Source organism: Selaginella moellendorffii, unplaced genomic scaffold, assembly GCF_000143415.4.
Source record: "Selaginella moellendorffii unplaced genomic scaffold, v1.0 SELMOscaffold_2, whole genome shotgun sequence".
NCBI lineage: Eukaryota > Viridiplantae > Streptophyta > Lycopodiopsida > Selaginellales > Selaginellaceae > Selaginella > Selaginella moellendorffii.
Genome location: NW_003314263.1, coordinates 3,655,899 through 3,672,687, shown reverse-complemented (window position 1 = coordinate 3,672,687; position 16,789 = coordinate 3,655,899). Strand labels below are relative to the sequence as shown.

At 41.8% G+C, this 16,789-nt stretch overlaps 1 long non-coding RNA gene and 1 pseudogene across 1 annotated transcript; one reads left to right on the top strand and one right to left on the bottom strand.

Moving 5' to 3' along the window:
* Window positions 1–7,717: 7,717 nt before the first annotated feature.
* Window positions 7,718–8,525, top strand: LOC112341242 (annotated as a pseudogene).
* Window positions 8,526–15,967: 7,442 nt separating this feature from the next.
* LOC112342461 lies at window positions 15,968–16,758 on the bottom strand. The gene is made up of 4 exons (XR_002990981.1): window positions 16,642–16,758; window positions 16,407–16,586; window positions 16,240–16,343; window positions 15,968–16,192 (listed from the first exon to the last, which is right to left on the bottom strand). It is a non-coding gene; the product is annotated as an uncharacterized LOC112342461 (long non-coding RNA).
* Between the last annotated feature and the right edge of the window lie 31 nt (window positions 16,759–16,789).

Below are 16,789 nucleotides of genomic sequence, written 5' to 3'. Positions count from 1 at the left end.
TTTTATTTTTAAAAGAATTTTAGAAAATCTTTACAACAAATTATGTTTTTTAATAAATTTGCACTTAAATTTTGAGTACTATAATTCACATATTCATTTAAAACTGACATTTATAGTATTTCTTTTTTAACTTTTATGCATAATTTATGTAATAATGTAAAAATTTGGTGTTAAATTGAATTTGAATCTTTTACAATCTCAATTGTGCATATAAACACTAACAACTAAAGAAAAAGTTTTATATTATAAGTATTACAAATATTAAATTATATAAAAAATAAATTTTATTTAAATTTTGCTGCTAATTAAAAAGAAATAAAGCTCAAACACACTGTAGCTATATAAAAATAGTAACATCTCTTAAATGACTTTCCTTTATAGTATAATTTTATTTATATATAGATAGTTGAAAGTAACAATAAAATTCGTTATAACTAAAAATTTGTAATAATACACAATTAATATAAAAGGTAACAATTTAACTAAAATAATTCTTTTACAGTATTTGATCATTATAAATAGTTACATCATGCTCCTTCACAACCTTAGTTATTTATCGAGATTAAAATATTATGCCAGTAAAGATGGGTTTGAGATGGCCGATAGAGTCGCAATTCCGCCAAGAACCGAGACTAAACATGGTGAATGACCCCAAAACTAATGAGTAAAAATACTCATTAAACATTACAAAATTTTTACATGAAGTTATTCTATCAATATTGAAAGTACTTTTTTAGAAATCTTCGCAACATATTATATTCTTTACTAAATTTGCATTTAAATATTAAATATTATAGTTCAAATATTCATTTAAAGCTGATATTTCTACTATTGCCTTTTTTTACTTTTATGCACAATTTATGTAATAGTGCAAAAACTTTAGTGTTAATTTGAACTTACATTTTTTTTGTTTGAATAATACAAACAACTTAAATAAATAGCATATAATTCCAAAAAAAATAAAATATGTTAAAAATATTACAAATATTAAATCATATTGAATGTACTTTTTTCTACCTTTTATTTATGGTTGATTACCGATAGTTAAAAAAAAGTAAAAATATTATAAATCTCATAAACTATAAAATACCTTTGAAATCAAATCTATTAATATTATAGTTAGTGATTTTACAACTTTAGAAAATATTTGTTAATTTGTTTTTTAAATGACCACTTTGAGTGTATTTGTTTCACTTCTTTCCAAACAGCACAATCTGCACATTATAAATAAATAGAAAAAACTTTAGAAGTTTTAATTAAACCTGAAAAATGAATTTTAGTGTTGCATTGTCTTATTTTTATGCTACCATTATACAAGCTAAAGTAATAATAATCCCCCATGACTTTCAAAATTTTGTTTGTTTGTTTATTTATTTCATTTAAAGTGTTGTGATTATTTATTTTGTGCAAATTTAAACACACTTTTTTTTCTATTGTAATGCATGTGTAAGTGTGAATTACAAAAAAATTTAATCACTTTTAATGTTTTTTTTATTTTGGTGCATATAAACCCATTTCTAGAGGTTTCAATGCTTGTTCTCTAGCCAAGCTTAATTCCTGTGAAAGGACTCCCATTTCTCTTGGTGAATGATCTCCCTGTGGCAATCAGTGCGCTTATATTTTTAGTGCCAGACAATTCTCACAAGGTGAATATTGAGCTCAGCACTCTAAAGATGACTCTCAACGTCTTGTACATTCCTGCCATCAACACATAAGCCGAGAATAAATCCACACTCAAGCCCACATTCTTTCAAATGCAAGCTTAATGACTTAGTGACGCTGAGGCCGCTGCTCTTGATCATCTCTTGGACGAGGGCGATATATGGTGCAGTGGTTCCACTCATGGAGGTGAGTACTTTGAAAGCTTGGATAGAAGCCAGGTGATCGGCAGAGTTCTCATCAGCATGCCACAGGGAATGTCAGCCTCTTTAGATCAACACCAGTGACACCCCCGACTTCACACCGTTGAGCCAACAAGCCTAAGTAGTGTTCACCAGATTCTTTTTGTGCTCGTGAACTTTTGAGGATTCTGACCAACATCTTTGGCAGCCAAGGTTGTTCATGATGCTTCAAACTCGAGCGGAGATTGGGGGCTACAGTGCACGGTGATGCAAACTTAGTTTGCGCTTGTGCAGCTTCTCGACTCGCCGTCCCAGTCTGTCCAGCAAGTGGATTTAAAAAACACGTGTACAACATGCACCTCAGCCACCCATGCCTCGATTTTCTCCTATGGTGTTACTGGATTTGTGTATTGGACATTATAGAAAAGCGATTGCTAAAGGAGTGTGGGACAAGGTGGATTATCTTCCTGGCTGGTATAATCCCGATTAACAGCAACGCTTATTTTTTCCCACAACGAATCTATGTGGGGGAAGAAATGAGATGGTCTGTTGAGTGGTGGGACAATCCGTCTATTGCATGTTTCTGGGCTCCTCAAAAACAAAAAGTCAACACGAGATCTCCATCCCGATAGTTCTTCCTCCTCGTGTGCGCGTCTCTCCGCTGCTAACATGGTATCGGAGCAATTGGCTCCTTGATCCTGAGAATGGCGCTTGCTGGCCAGGAGGCTAGTGATGAGGAGGAGGATGAGCCTCCCGATTGCAATCCCTCTTGCAATGTTTGGGACGCTTGAGGCGTTGCACCAAGGCACCAGGCTGTGTAGAGGTGCTGAGCAACAAGCAGCAGCAAGTAGAGAACAAAGCCAGTGGGAGATTGAGAGATTTCAACAACCCACATCAAGAATTGGGTCAAGATTCAAGAACATTGCATAGCAATTCTTTGCAGGAATTTCCAGCAATTGGGAAGGATGTTTATGGAGATTCAAGTGCCTAGTCGCGCCTGGCAGTTCACGGCCAAGACCACATGCTAGAGGCAAGATTGAAGCCATAGCAAGAAGCAAAGAGTGTGCAAGCAAGAACAAGACCAAGAACCAAGTTTTGGGTAGTTGATTGATGAGTTTTTCATATGCTTTTACCATCAGCTCTCCATGCTCATCATCTCAGACTAGCTAGGCACGATTCAAGCTTAGATTCAGACTTGGATCAGTCGCCTGATCGTGAGTGGGAGTGTTAGAGGTAGAGATGATGTGGCAGTAGTTATGCCCACGTGGTAGTAGCTTTATGTATATGTACACAATCATATACAGATATATATATACAGTTCTTCCTCCTCGTGTGTGCGTCTCTCCGCTGCTAACAGATCTCGATCCCGATCTCCCAGGTAGCTGCGGCGTCGCGTGTTTACTCAACTCATGAATCTCACGACTGAAGAACAAGAGAAAAAAAGGAGAAGCAAGGGAAATAAGAGAACACTCTCCAAAACGAAGACGAGTAGCTCTGGGCCCCCGGCCTGCTCCATCTTAGAAAGGCTGCTGGAACGTAAATAAGCTCTTCACACTTTTTTACAGGGCCTCGGGAAAAGCTGGCCAGCCAATTGGACTTTCGGGCAGACGACATGAACCATGCAGAGCAGGTTGGGTGCTCGTACTATATGTGATGGAAGAAGGCGATGCTTTGCTTCTTGCTCGGATTTATCCCTGGACATTTTTTTTGCTTTCTTTACGTCAGATCTTAGAGTCGTCTAGCAACAACAGAGATTCATGCAACATCGAAAGCCGTTACCTCATGAAGATCCTGAGGAGTATCAACTCCAGGGATCTTCCCTTCCTATTGCCTCTTTCGTGTCATGTCGCCTCGATAGCACTTTGCCAACACATTCCTTCACAAAGCAGAAATCCTGCACGCCAAAGAAATGACTATAAAAGAGCTGAAAAGATTGTGACTTACCATTCTCGAGCTAGAACTTTGCTTTCTACTGCTTCTTGGATCGTTATGTCAAACCGTTTTGAAACGGTTTTGAAACCGTCAGTATGAATGATAGATCATCTTTGAGCTTTGGAAAATGCTTCGGCCTTGGCAGCGGGTGGATGCGGCCAATCGGGCGTGACATATTACGAGGAAGATCTCCTAGAGGTCGAGCCTAACACTGCGCTGGAAATATTTTTTCCTTGTCTATTTTCTGATCTTTATGACGTTTCTAGCAGAAAATGTACAAGGCAAGTTCGAGTGTAAAATCCAAACCGATTCTCTAGTTTGTCGAAGGTCTAACATTCTTAATTTTTGCCTTTCTAGCAGCTGCAAAGGCGCCTTAAGGCGGCGAGATACTAAATCAGCCGAGGACCATATCGAAAGCCTTCGTCACAAGTACGTGAGAGTCAGATTTCTCTTCTTTGCTTTCTTTTAAAGAAAAGAACAAATTAATCAATCAAATATATATACATCATCCAATGAGAAATAAATATGGCAAAGCAGTAATTTCTTAAACATCTTTCCTGGGCAAAAAATTAGCATTCTTCTTTGTCTCAGCCTTAAAAAGAGGGAATTAAAGTCCACCACCACTGCTGTCCACCTTTGCTCTCTGCCTTTGCATTTGGTCGTTTCTCAGGTTGCTGCTCTATAGGTACTTTACTAACTTGAAGCAGCTTCTTATTTTTGTTTGGCAACAGAAAAACTAAAATGTGATTGACGACTGGTGATACGAGCCCGAGATTTCCCTGCCGCAAACGCGTCCATTGCGATTCTTCAGAAAATTGGCTCGTTTTTAAGTTTAAACGTTCTTCACTTTCAAACTTTCATGCGATTGTGATGAGGATGAAAATGTACACATATTCAAGAGATTCAAATCTCCATCGCCCTTGACAAAATGTACGGCTCTATAAAACGTCTGTCCCTGCTTCTCAAGTGCCAAGGTACGGTCAGGAAGTCAAACCATGACCTTCTTAGCAAGTGCTTCATAACCACGCTGTTCTGCTCCAAGCAAACGGCAAAATACTTGGACTTGAGCCACAGCCGATCTTCCCTGTTGGAGTAGGGGATGACATCCCACAAACCCAGTACAAACTCCCAAACAATGATGGCCACTAGAGTATTCCTGATGCTGCACACCATATGAACCGAGGTGGTACACTGGTGTACGGAGACGACGACAATTCTCGGAGCTGTAATGTTACCCACTGCCCATATATAAGTGTATTCATATGAAGTGTCTAACACTTGAATCAGTTTTTCCCATGTCTCCTGGGGAATCTTGGCGATGCATTTTCCGCCAGGGTCGGCCAGAAACCAGATTTCCATTGTGGGTCGCACGATTGCCGGTCGTCCATTCAGTTGAATGAGTGGAGATTTTACGTGAAACTGATAGCTGTATGCGCAGAAGTCATGGCAGTCACGGCGTGAGGTTTGAACTTGCTCCTGAGAAACCCACTCATCACTTTCCTAGTTGTATTGAAAAACCGTCTGCCTCTGGGATGCTACCACCCTATCCAGCATGAAGTATGCATATGACCCAAGCAGGATGACATTCTCAGCGTCCCTAGCGCCACTTGCATCAGCTGGAGGCCATGGTAGGCTCCGCTCATTAAAGAAAGTCTCCACCGGTGTCAATGTAGCAATGCCCCTGCGAGAATTTCCAACTTGCCACTGTGGACGAGTTGAATTATGCATGCAACCCTGAGGATACGTCCCATTTCCGGACTCGGAGCCATTACATGTTTTGTCGAGAAGATTTTCTTGAGAACGTTGGTAACATACAAGGTGCTCCCCTCCCACGAGATTAAGAGGGGACCGTGTGTGATTAAGGGAGCACGGTGGGCAAAGTTCTTGTCTCTGATCATCCTTGACCAGCCTTTATCGGACCTAAAGAAGCATAACTCGCTGTGTTTCTTGTTCCAGAAGACAAGGGCGGGCTCTTGATATCGCTTGAGCAAACGTTGGCCTGTCCTGCGCCAGTTGTGGCATACCATGCTCAGTGATCTAATATCCCTGACAGTGCACAAGAGTTGCGCGACTTGCTGCAGAAGGTCAGTAGGCAGATTGGACCACTTCTGGCCATCAACATTCTCTCCATGATTATAATCAAGTGACTTGACTGGCTTCAGTTTGAGCAAGTCCCTCAACCTTCGATAGCGATGAGCATACCAAATTCCAGCCTCAAAATCATGGATGTAAACAATCTCCACGCATCCCTGGCAAGTAAAGAAGGCATAAAGAAAGACGCCATCCGAGCGCCGTGTAATGTTAGCCACACCCGCTTCCAGTGGCGGCTGAAGATTAACCAAGTCTTGAGGTAGGCCATCAGCGTTAATCCGCCATGTCTCTTCCGAGAAATGCACTCTCATGTTCTTGACCTGGCCTTGACTCCATTTGACCGTCCACACTGGTTCCCTGCACCACTCATCCCTTTCCAAATCATATCTCACGCATGGTGTGCTCCACCAGGAAGAGGGCTCACAAAACATGACATGAAGAAAGCCACCCGCCAGTGCACTGTATCCAGGCCACCGGGAGTCACCATACACGGTGGTCTCGCGACAAGTGAATCCAGGAGAATAACGAGACTTAACTCTCCACATCCCAGTTGTTGAATCGAAGATAGCAGAAGTGATGAGAAAGCTGTGCTCTGGGGCCAAATGTGAATCGCTATAGACAACCAGGAGCTGGAACTTGTCAAGGCTGGATCCAAGCGCAGATGTGCTCAAGACCAAGGACGAGGAGGAGCTGGTCACAAGCTCTGGTGGAGATGGACAGATGCAAGCCATGCCAGTCAAACATCCAAGACGATGAGCTGCCGGCGCATGCTCCACAGTGCCACGAGTGGTCCACCGTCACTAGCAACTCTGTTCTTCCAGTGGCAAGCGATGAGGATGCGGCTGATCCTGCAGCTGTTCCTGTTCTTGTTCCATACCAGGAACTGACCCTTGGGTGTGTTAAGCACAAGCGCCCAAGTGTGGAACCTCAAATCAGAGCCTCCCTGATCCTCACTGCCAATGGTGCTCAGTGGCACGAACTCGAGTATGTTGATCCTTGAATCCAGTAGCTCGTCGCAAGCCTCTATATCCTGCAGGAGCTCAACCGAATCCATGCCTTTTCCCTTTTGCTGCGCCAACCCTTTATCTCCGCATGACATTTTTGTGATTAGGTTGTTTTGCTTAAGCAAACAAGCTTTAATAGACAATGCCTTTTGTGATGAAGTACCACTAGGAATTTCATGGCTAGTTTTCTTTAACATCTTGGCGTTGGTTCGGATTCCTCTCGAGCCTGCTGCCTTGCCGCAGTTTCCTTTGCTCGCTCTTCCTTCGCGGCTTCTGCTTCATCTCATACTCGTTCCTCAGCCTCTCGATGGAGCTGAAGTTGCTCTCCTGTCTTCCACCACTCTGGCTATGGCTGCCACTGGCACCATCTTCGTTCTCTACCTTCTGGCTCTTCAGGTTTCTAAAAGAAACTACGTTTTCTAAAAGAGAGGTACCTACAAAACTTGAGGATCGAGCTCCTTCAGCCTCTTATTATACTTTTGCACCTTCTTGGCGTTCTGATAAAACTCCCGTTTCTTCTCTGCGCCCTTGGAAACATACTCACTTGCGGTTTTTTTCCCTGGTTGATCACTGTAGCCTCGGGTACCACCCCGCGAAACACTTGCAACGAAATGATGTTCCTTCGTTGCACACGATCCTTGACTGGTGGCTGCGCGATAAAGCGATAAGCTCGTGACTTAGAGAACAGAGCTAGCTCTTTAAACGTGTCTTCCACGTTGATCATCACCACCAGCTCTTCTCATTTTTAGATTTGTTCTCTGGAAGTTCCGGCCGAAATTGTCCGCACTGCCAGGCACTAGAAACTTGGCCATTTTCAAAGAAAACTCAAGCATCTTTACCTGGGGAGAGATGGGGAGAGCAACCAAGTGCTTCAGAAGCGACTTCAAGCTAGGCACTGGCAGCTTTGGCAGTCTACAAGGGGGCACCACGCTGGCCATCAAGAAAGCCAACAACGGCAATGCCCTCGCATTCAACAGTTTCTAAACGAGGTTACCATCCTCTCCAAAGTGAAACACAGAAATCTCGTCAAGGTGATGGGACGTTGCATAGAAAGCGAAGTACCTCTCGTGGTCTACGAGTTCGTGCCAAGAGGAACACTGTACGAGCATCTGCACAAACGAGGAGATACGTTATCGTGGAAAAACCGTTTAAGAATTGCGACAGAGACAGCAGTGGCTCTTACGTACCTTCACTTTGCAGCTTCTCCACTGATATATCACCGGGACGTCAAATCCTCCAACATCTTGTTGGACGAAAAACTCACGGCCAAAGTAGCGGGCTTTGGGATTTCCAAGCTGGTACCCATAGATTCCACTCACATTTCCACAACTCTGCATGGAACACTGGGTTACATAGATAGTACCAGCAAAGCTATCAGCTTACAGATAAGAGCGACGTTTACAGCTTTGGAGTAGTCATCTTGGAGCTAATAACAGGTCAGATGCCTGTAGACTTCTCTCGCTGTGCTTCAGATAAAAACCTGTCCACATTTGCAATGAGCGTCATACAAAGAGGAGCCATCAGCGAGTTGATCGACAAGAGGTTGGATGCTAGAACTCCAGAAATGCTGGAGTGCGTTGCAAAAGTTGCAAACTTGGCAGCTCTGAGCTTACAGTTCGACGGAAGTAGCAGGCCGACAATGAAGTTTGTTCTTTAAGAGCTTAAAAAGGCAATGCAACTTCTTATGGAGTTGTCTAACAAACTTTTGCAATATTCTTTGTTTGTCTCCATAACTGCAAGAGAAAACAATGAACTCCAAAAACATAATGTCTTCGAATCTTTACCTCTCAACTGCCGAAATTGAATCCAAAACCACCGCCAGAAGTTATACTTTCCCAAACAGGCCGCTCAAAGTTTGAGACTCCCGAGCGTTTATCTCGTTCCAGAGCTGTTCTAGAGACCCGGGACGAAGCTCCTCGTACCTGGATTTGAACTTGTCGTATAAGGTAACTATCAAAACTTTCTTCCAAGAACAAAGTCTCAAAGAACACTTCACCTTCTTACAAGCCGATCGGGCTGAGACGTAAGAGAAATCTTCTTCCTGAATGGAAAGAAGCAAAAACTATCAAAACCTTCTTCCAAGAACAAAGTCTCAAAGAACACTTCACCCTAGTACAAGCCGATCGAGCTGAGACGTAAGAGAAATCCTCTTCCTGAATGGAAAGAAACAAATCAAAACCTTCTTCCAAGAACAAAGTTCTCAAAGAACAACTTATCTTTGTCCAAGCCGATCGAGCTGAGACGTAAGTCTTTCTCCAGCTTCCTTGGAAAAAAAAATCCTCCTTTCAGCTCCGCGAGGACCAAATTCCGCCACACAGCGCTTCCTGGTGGCTGAAAACATAGAATGCCTCGCTCGAGACGCCCGACCGAGCCAGATCCTTGGCATCCAGCAGCGCCAGAATATCACTGACGATCTCATTGCTGAGACGCTGGAGACTCCCAAGCCCTGGATCACGAATATTTTGCTTGAAGAGGAGATTCCCCAGCGGCTGGACGGCGGTGCCTGGACGCAAATGCGAGCCCGAATTCCACACCAGGACTCTCAACCCCGGGATCCTCCGATTCATCGCTAGAATGGCTACACGAATCTTAGCATCCTTTTTCTTCCTCATCTTCTTCTTGCCGCCTCTGCACCATCAAAAACTTCCCCACAAGGATAAAATATGCTTTAAAGTTTGTACTCCTTTTATACCCTTAAGTCTTTATAATAAAATATTTAATCAAACATTTTAATAAAAATAAAAAAAAATTCTTAAAAATATTTTACTAATGTTAAAAGTATTTTATTTTTGAAAGAGTTTATGTTCTTTACTAAATTTGCATTTAAATTTTGAGTATTATAATTCACATATTCATTTAAAACTGACATTTATAGTATTTTCTTTTTGACTTTTATGCATAATTTATGTAATAATGTAAAAGTTTCGTGTTAAATTGAATTTGAATCTTTTATAATCTCAATTGTGCATATAAACACTAACAACTCAAAAAAAATAAAATATGTTATAAGTATTACAAATATTAAATCATATAAAAAATACCTTTATTAAAGTTTTGTTGCTAATTAAAAAGAAACAAAGCTCAAACACACTGTAGCTATATAAAAATAGTAACATCTCTCAAATGGCTTTCCTTTATAGTATAATTTTATTTATATATAGATAGTTGAAAGTAACAATAAAATTCGTTATAACTAAAAATTTGTAAAATATACAATTAATATAAAAGGTAACAATCTAACTAAAATAATTCTTTTGCAGTATTTGACCATTATAAACAATTACTTTCTGCTCCTTCACAACATTAGTTATTTATCGAGATTAAAATTTCATCACTTATTTATCTTTCAAATTTATCATGATGAGTGTAGTTTCTCTCATTTTTATCATTTATACTTTAACAATATGAATAATCAAGAAGGAAAAAATTTTTTTGTGAAATATTGCAATTATTTCATATACAATTTTAAACACTTTTTTTGTGTCAGTTTTTATATTCATTAAAAAATTAATCATGCTACTACTCATTAGTTTTAAAACCCACCAACTTAACATGGTGAATGACCCCAAAACTAATGAGTAAAAATACTCAATTAAACATTCTAATAAAAAACAAAAAATTTACATGAAGTTATTCTATCAATATTGAAAGTACTTTTTTTAAGGAGTTCTAAAAAATCTTCGCAACATGTTATATTCTTTACTAAATTTGCATTTAAATCTTAAATATTATAGTTCAAATATTCATTAAAAGCTGATATTTCTACTATTGCCTTTTTTACTTTTATGCACAATTTGTGTAATAGTGCAAAAAATTTTAGTGTTAATTTAAACTTAAATTTTTTTTGTTTGAATAATACAAACAACTTAAATAAATAACATATAATTCCAAAAACTTAAAATATGTTAAAAATATTACAAATATTAAATCATATAAATTATAATTTTTTTCTATCTTTCGTTTATGGTTGATTACTGATAGTTAAAAAGAAAAGTAAAAATATAATAAATCTCATAAATTATAAAATACCTTTGAAATCAAATCTATTAATATTATAGTTAGTGATTTTACAACTTTAGCAGATTTTTCAAAAATATTTGTTAATTTATTTCTTTTAAATGACCACTTTGAGTGTATTTCTTTCACTTCTTTCCAAACAGCACGATCTGCACATTATAAATAAATAAAAATTTAAAAGTTTTAATTAAACCTGAAAAAAGAATTTTAGTGTTGCATTGTCTTATTTTTTTTGCTACCATTATATAAGCTAAAGTAATCACAATCTTAGTTTTTGTTAATATCTAAATTTATCACTTATTTAACTTTCAAAACTGGTTTTTTAAACTTTTTTGTTTGTTTATTTATTTCATTTAAAGTGTTGTGATTATTTACTTTGTGCAAGTGCATGTGTAAGTGTGAATTACAAAAATAATTAATCACTTTTAATGTTTTTTTTTTTTGTGTTTATAAACCCATTTCTAGAGGTTTCAATGCTCGTTCTCTAGCCAAGCTTAATTCCCGTGAAAGGACTCCCATTTCTCTTGGTGGTGGCAATCGGTGCACTTATATTTTTAGTGCCAAACAATCCTCACAAGGTGAACAAGATTGGGATGTTGAGCTCAGCACTCTAAAGATGACTCTCAACGCTCGTACATTCCTGCCATCAACACATAAGCCAAGAATAAATCCACACTCAAGCCCACATTCTTTCAAATGCAAGCTTAATGACTTGCTTAGTGCTGCTCTCGATCATCTCTTAGACGAGGGCGATATATGGTGCAGTGGTTCCACTCATGGAGGTGAGTACTTTGAAAGCTCGGATAGAAGCCAGGTGATCGGCAGAGTTCTCATCAGCATGGCACAGGGAATGTCAGCCTCTTTAGATCAATACCAGTGACACCCCCGACTTCACACCTTTGAGCCAACAAGCCTAGGTAGTCTTCGCCAGATTCTTTTTGTGCTCGTGAACTTTTGAGGATTCTGACCAACATCTTTGGCGGCCAAGGTTGTTCACGATGCTTCAAACTCGAGCGGAGATTGGGGGCTACAGTGCACGGTGACGCAAACTTAGTTTGCGCTTGTGCAGCTTCTCGACTCGCCGTCCAAGTCTGTCCAGCAAGTGGATTTAAAAAACACGTGTACAACATGCACCGCAGCCACCCATGCCTCGATTTTCTCCTATGGTGTTACTGGATTTGTATATTGGAAATTATAGAAAAGCAATTGCTAAAGGAGTGTGGGACAAGGTGGATTATCTTCCTGGCTGGTATAATCCCGATTATGGAGTTGGGATGAACAGCAACGCTTATTTTTTCCCACAACGAATCTATGTGGGGGAAGAAATGAGATGGTCTGTTGAGTGGTGGGACAATCCGTTTATTGCATGTTGCTGGGCTCCTCAAAAACAAAAAGTCAACACGAGATCTCGATCCCGATCTCGATCCCGATCTCGATCCCGATCTCCGAGGTAGCTGCGGCGTCGCGTGTTTACTCAACTCATGAATCTCACGACTGAAGAACAAGAGAAAAAAAGGAGAAGCAAGGGAAATAAGAGAACACTCTCCAAAACGAAGACGAGTAGCTCTGGGCCCCCGGCCTGCTCCATCTTGGCCTCGGGAAAAGCTGGCCAGCCAATTGGACTTTCGGGCAGACGACATGAACCATGCAGAGCAGGTTGGGTGCTCGTACTATATGTGATGGAAGAAGGCGATGCTTTGCTTCTTGCTCGGATTTATCCCTGGACATTTTTTTTGCTTTCTTTACGTCGGATCTTAGAGTCCTCTAGCAGCAACAGAGATTCATGCAACATCGAAAGCCGTCACCTCATGAAGATCCTGAGGTGTATCACCTCCAGGGATCTTCCCTTCCTATTGCCTCTTTCATGTCATGTCGCCTCGATAGCACTTTGCCAACACATTTCTTCTCAAAGCACAAATCGTGCATGCCAAAGAAATGACTATAAAAGAGCTGAAAAGATTGTGACTTACCATTCTCGAGCTAGAACTTTGCTTCCTACTGCTTCTTGGATCGTTATGTCGAACATTTGCCTGGTTTTGAGACCGTCAGTATGAATGATAGATCATCTTTAAGCTTTGGAAAATGCTTCGGCCTTGGCAGCGGGTGGATGCGGCCAATCGGGCGTGAGATATTACAAGGAAGATCTCCTAGAGGTCGAGCCTAACACTGCGCTGGAAATAATTTTTCCTTGTCTATTTTCTGATCTTTATGACGTTGCTAGCAGAAAATGTACAAGGCAAGTTCGAGTGTAAAATCCAAACCGATTCTCTAGTTTGTGGAAGATCTAACATTCTTTATTTTTGCCTTTCTAGCAGCTGCTTAAGGCGGCGAGATACTAAATCAGCCGAGGACCATGATCGAATGCCTTCGTCGCAAGTACGTGAGAGTCAGATTTCTCTTATTTGCTTTCTTTTAAAGAAAAGAACAAATTAATCAATCAAATATATATACATCATCCAATGAGAAATAAATATGGCAAAGCAGTAGTTTCTTAAACATCTTTCTCTTTGTATGTTTTCCTGGGCAAAAAGTTGGCATTCTTCTTTCTCTCAGCCTTAAGAAGAGGGACGTAAAGTCCACCACCACTGCTGTCCACCTTTGCTCTCTGCCTTTGCATTTGGTCGTTTCTCAGGTTCAGTTAGAGTGCTGCTCTATAGGTACTTTACTAACTTGAAGCAGCTTCTTATTTTTGTTTGGCAACACAAAAACTAAAATGTGATTGACGACTGGTGATAAGAGGCCGATATTTCCCTGCCGCAAACGTGTCCATTGCGACTCTTCAGAAAATTGGCTCGTTTTTAAGTTTAAACGTTCTTCACTTTCAAACTTTCATGCAAATCGTTGGATTGTGACGAGGATGAAAATGTACACATATTCAAGCGATTCATATCTCCATCGCCCTTGACAAAATGTACGGCTCTATAAAACGTCTGTCCCTGCTTCTCAAGTGCCAAGGTACGGTCAGGAACTCAAACCATGATCTTCTTAGAAAGTGCTTCATAACCAAGCTGTTCTGCTCCAAGCAAACGGCAAAATACTTGGACTTGAGCCACAGCCGATCTTCCCTGTTGGAGTAGGGGATGACATCCCACAAACCCAGTACAAACTCCCAAACAATGATGGCCACTAGAGTATTCCTGATGCTGCACACCATATGAACCGAGGTGGTACACTGGTGTACGGAGACGACGACAATTCTCGGAGCTGTAATGTTACCCACTGCCCATATATAAGTGTATTCATATGAAGTGTCTAACACTTGAATCAGTTTTTCCCATGTCTCCTGGGGAATCTTGGCGATGCATTTTCCGCCAGGGTCGGCCAGAAACCAGATTTCCATTGTGGGTCGCACGATTGCCGGTCGTCCATTCAGTTGAATGAGTGGAGATTTTACGTGAAACTGATAGCTGTATGAGCAGAAGTCATGGCAGTCACGGCATGAGGTTTGAACTTGCTCCTGAGAAACCCACTCATCACTTTCCCAGTTGTATTGAAAAACCGTCTGCCTCTGGGATGCTACCACCCTATCCAGCATGAAGTATGCATATGACCCAAGCAGGATGACATTCTCAGCGTCCCTAGCGCCACATTCATCAGCTGGAGGCCATGGCAGCCTCCGCTCATTAAAGAAAGTCTCCACCGGTGTCAATGTAGCAATGCCCCTGCGAGAATTTCCAACTTGCCACTGTGGACGAGTTGAATTATTGAAGCTAACCACTGCAGGAGCTACCTCCTTTAACTCAGTATAGAAAATGACCGGCAGCTTTTCTTGACTTATGCATGCAACCCTGATGATACGTCCCATTTCCGGACTCGGAGCCATTACTCTCTTTGTCGAGAAGATTTTGTTGAGAACGTTGGTAACATACAAGGTGCTCCCCTCCCACGAGATTAAGAGGGGACCGTGTGTGATTAAGGGAGCACGGTGGGCAAAGTTCTTGTCTCTGATCATCCTTGACCAGCCTTTATCGGACCTAAAGAGACATAACTCGTTGTGTTCCTTGTTCCAGAAGACAAGGGCGGGCTCTTGATATAGCTTGAGCAAACGTTGGCCTGTCCTGTGGCATACCATGCTCAGTGCTCTAATATCGCTGACAGTGCACAAGAGTTGCGCGACTTGCTGCAGAAGGTCAGTAGGCAGATTGGACCACTTCTGGCCATCAACATTCTCTCCATGATTATAATCAAGTGACTTAACTGGCTTCAGTTTGAGCAAGTCCCTCAACCTTCGATAGCGATGAGCATACCAAATTCCAGCCTCAAAATCATGGATGTAAACTATCTTCACGCATCCCTGGCAAGTAAAGAAGGCATAAAGAAAGATGCCATCCGAGCGCCGTGTAATGTTAGCCACACCCGCTTCCAGTGGCGGCTGAAGATTAACCAAGGCTTGAGGTAGGCCATCAGCGTTAATCCGCCGTGTCTCTCCCGAGTAATGCACTCTCATGTTCTTGACCTGGTCTTGACTCCATTTGACCGTCCACACCGGTTCCCTGCACCACTCATCCCTTTCCAAATCATATCTCACGCACGGTGTGCTCCACCAGGAAGAGGGCTCACAAAACATGACATGAAGAAAGCCACCCGCCAGTGCACTGTATCCAGGCCACCGAGAGTCACCATACAAGGTGGTCTCGCGACAAGTGAATCCAGGAGAATAACGAGACTTAACTCTCCACATCCCAGTTGTTGAATCGAAGATAGCAGAAGTGATGAGAAAGCTGTGCTCGGGGGCCAAAGGTGAATCGCTATAGACAACCAGGAGCTGGAACTTGTCAAGGCTGGATCCAAGTGTGCTCAAGACCAAGGACGAGGAGGAGCTGGTCACAAGCTCTGGTGGAGATGGACAGATGCAAGCCATGCCAGTCGAGACATCCAAGACAATGAGCTGCCGGCGCATGCTCCACAGTGCCACGAGTGGTCCACCATCACTAGCAACTCTGTTCTTCCAGTGGCAAGCGATGAGGATGCGGATGATCCTGCAGCTGTTCCTGTTCTTGTTCCATACCAGGAACTGACCCTTTTGCTGCGCCAGAAAAGCACGCTGACGAGGGGTATATACCGCATGACATTCGCGCGCCGTGAATAATTTTGGAATATTGTGATTAGCTTTTCTTGCTTAAGCTATTAAGTAGCCTGCTCATTTTCCTCCTCCACCTCCTTTTCCGTCCTCTCATATTCGTTCCTCAGCCTCTCGAGGTAACTGAAGCCCTGTTTCCTGGGACCGTTGCTCTCCTGTCCTCCACCACTCTGGCTATGGCTGCCACTGGAACCATCCTCGTTCTCTACCTTCTGCTCTTCAGGTTTCTGAAAGAAACTCTGTTTTATAAAAGAAAGGTAGCTATGAAACTTACTTGAGGATCGAGCTCCTTCTTCAGCTTCTTATGCTTTTGCACCTTCTTGGCGTTCTGATTCTCTGCGCGCTTGGAAACATAGTCAGCCTCGGATCGTGTGCACCCTGCATCAACGAAGGAACGTTATTTCGTTGCAAGTGTTTCTCGGGGTACGAAGGAAATGGTACCTTGACTGGTGGCTGCGCGATAAAGCGATACGTTATTCTGCTTCCCGGTAAGCTCGTGACTCAGAGAAGATAGCTTGCTCTTTACACGTGTCTTCCACGTTGATCATCAGCACCAGCTCTTCTCATTGTTGGATTTTTTTCTCTGGAAGTTCCGGCCGAAATTGTCCGCACTGCCAGGCACTAGAAATTTGAGACACCTTCAAGCCATTTTCAAAGAAAACTCAAGGATCTTTACCTGGGCAGAAGAGATGGGGAGAGCAACCAAGTGCTTCAGAAGCGATCTCAAGCTAGGCACTGGCAGCTTTGGCACAGTCTACAAGGGTAAACTGGACGACAGCACCACGGTGGAGCCAACAACGGGGATGCCCCTCGCATTCAACAGT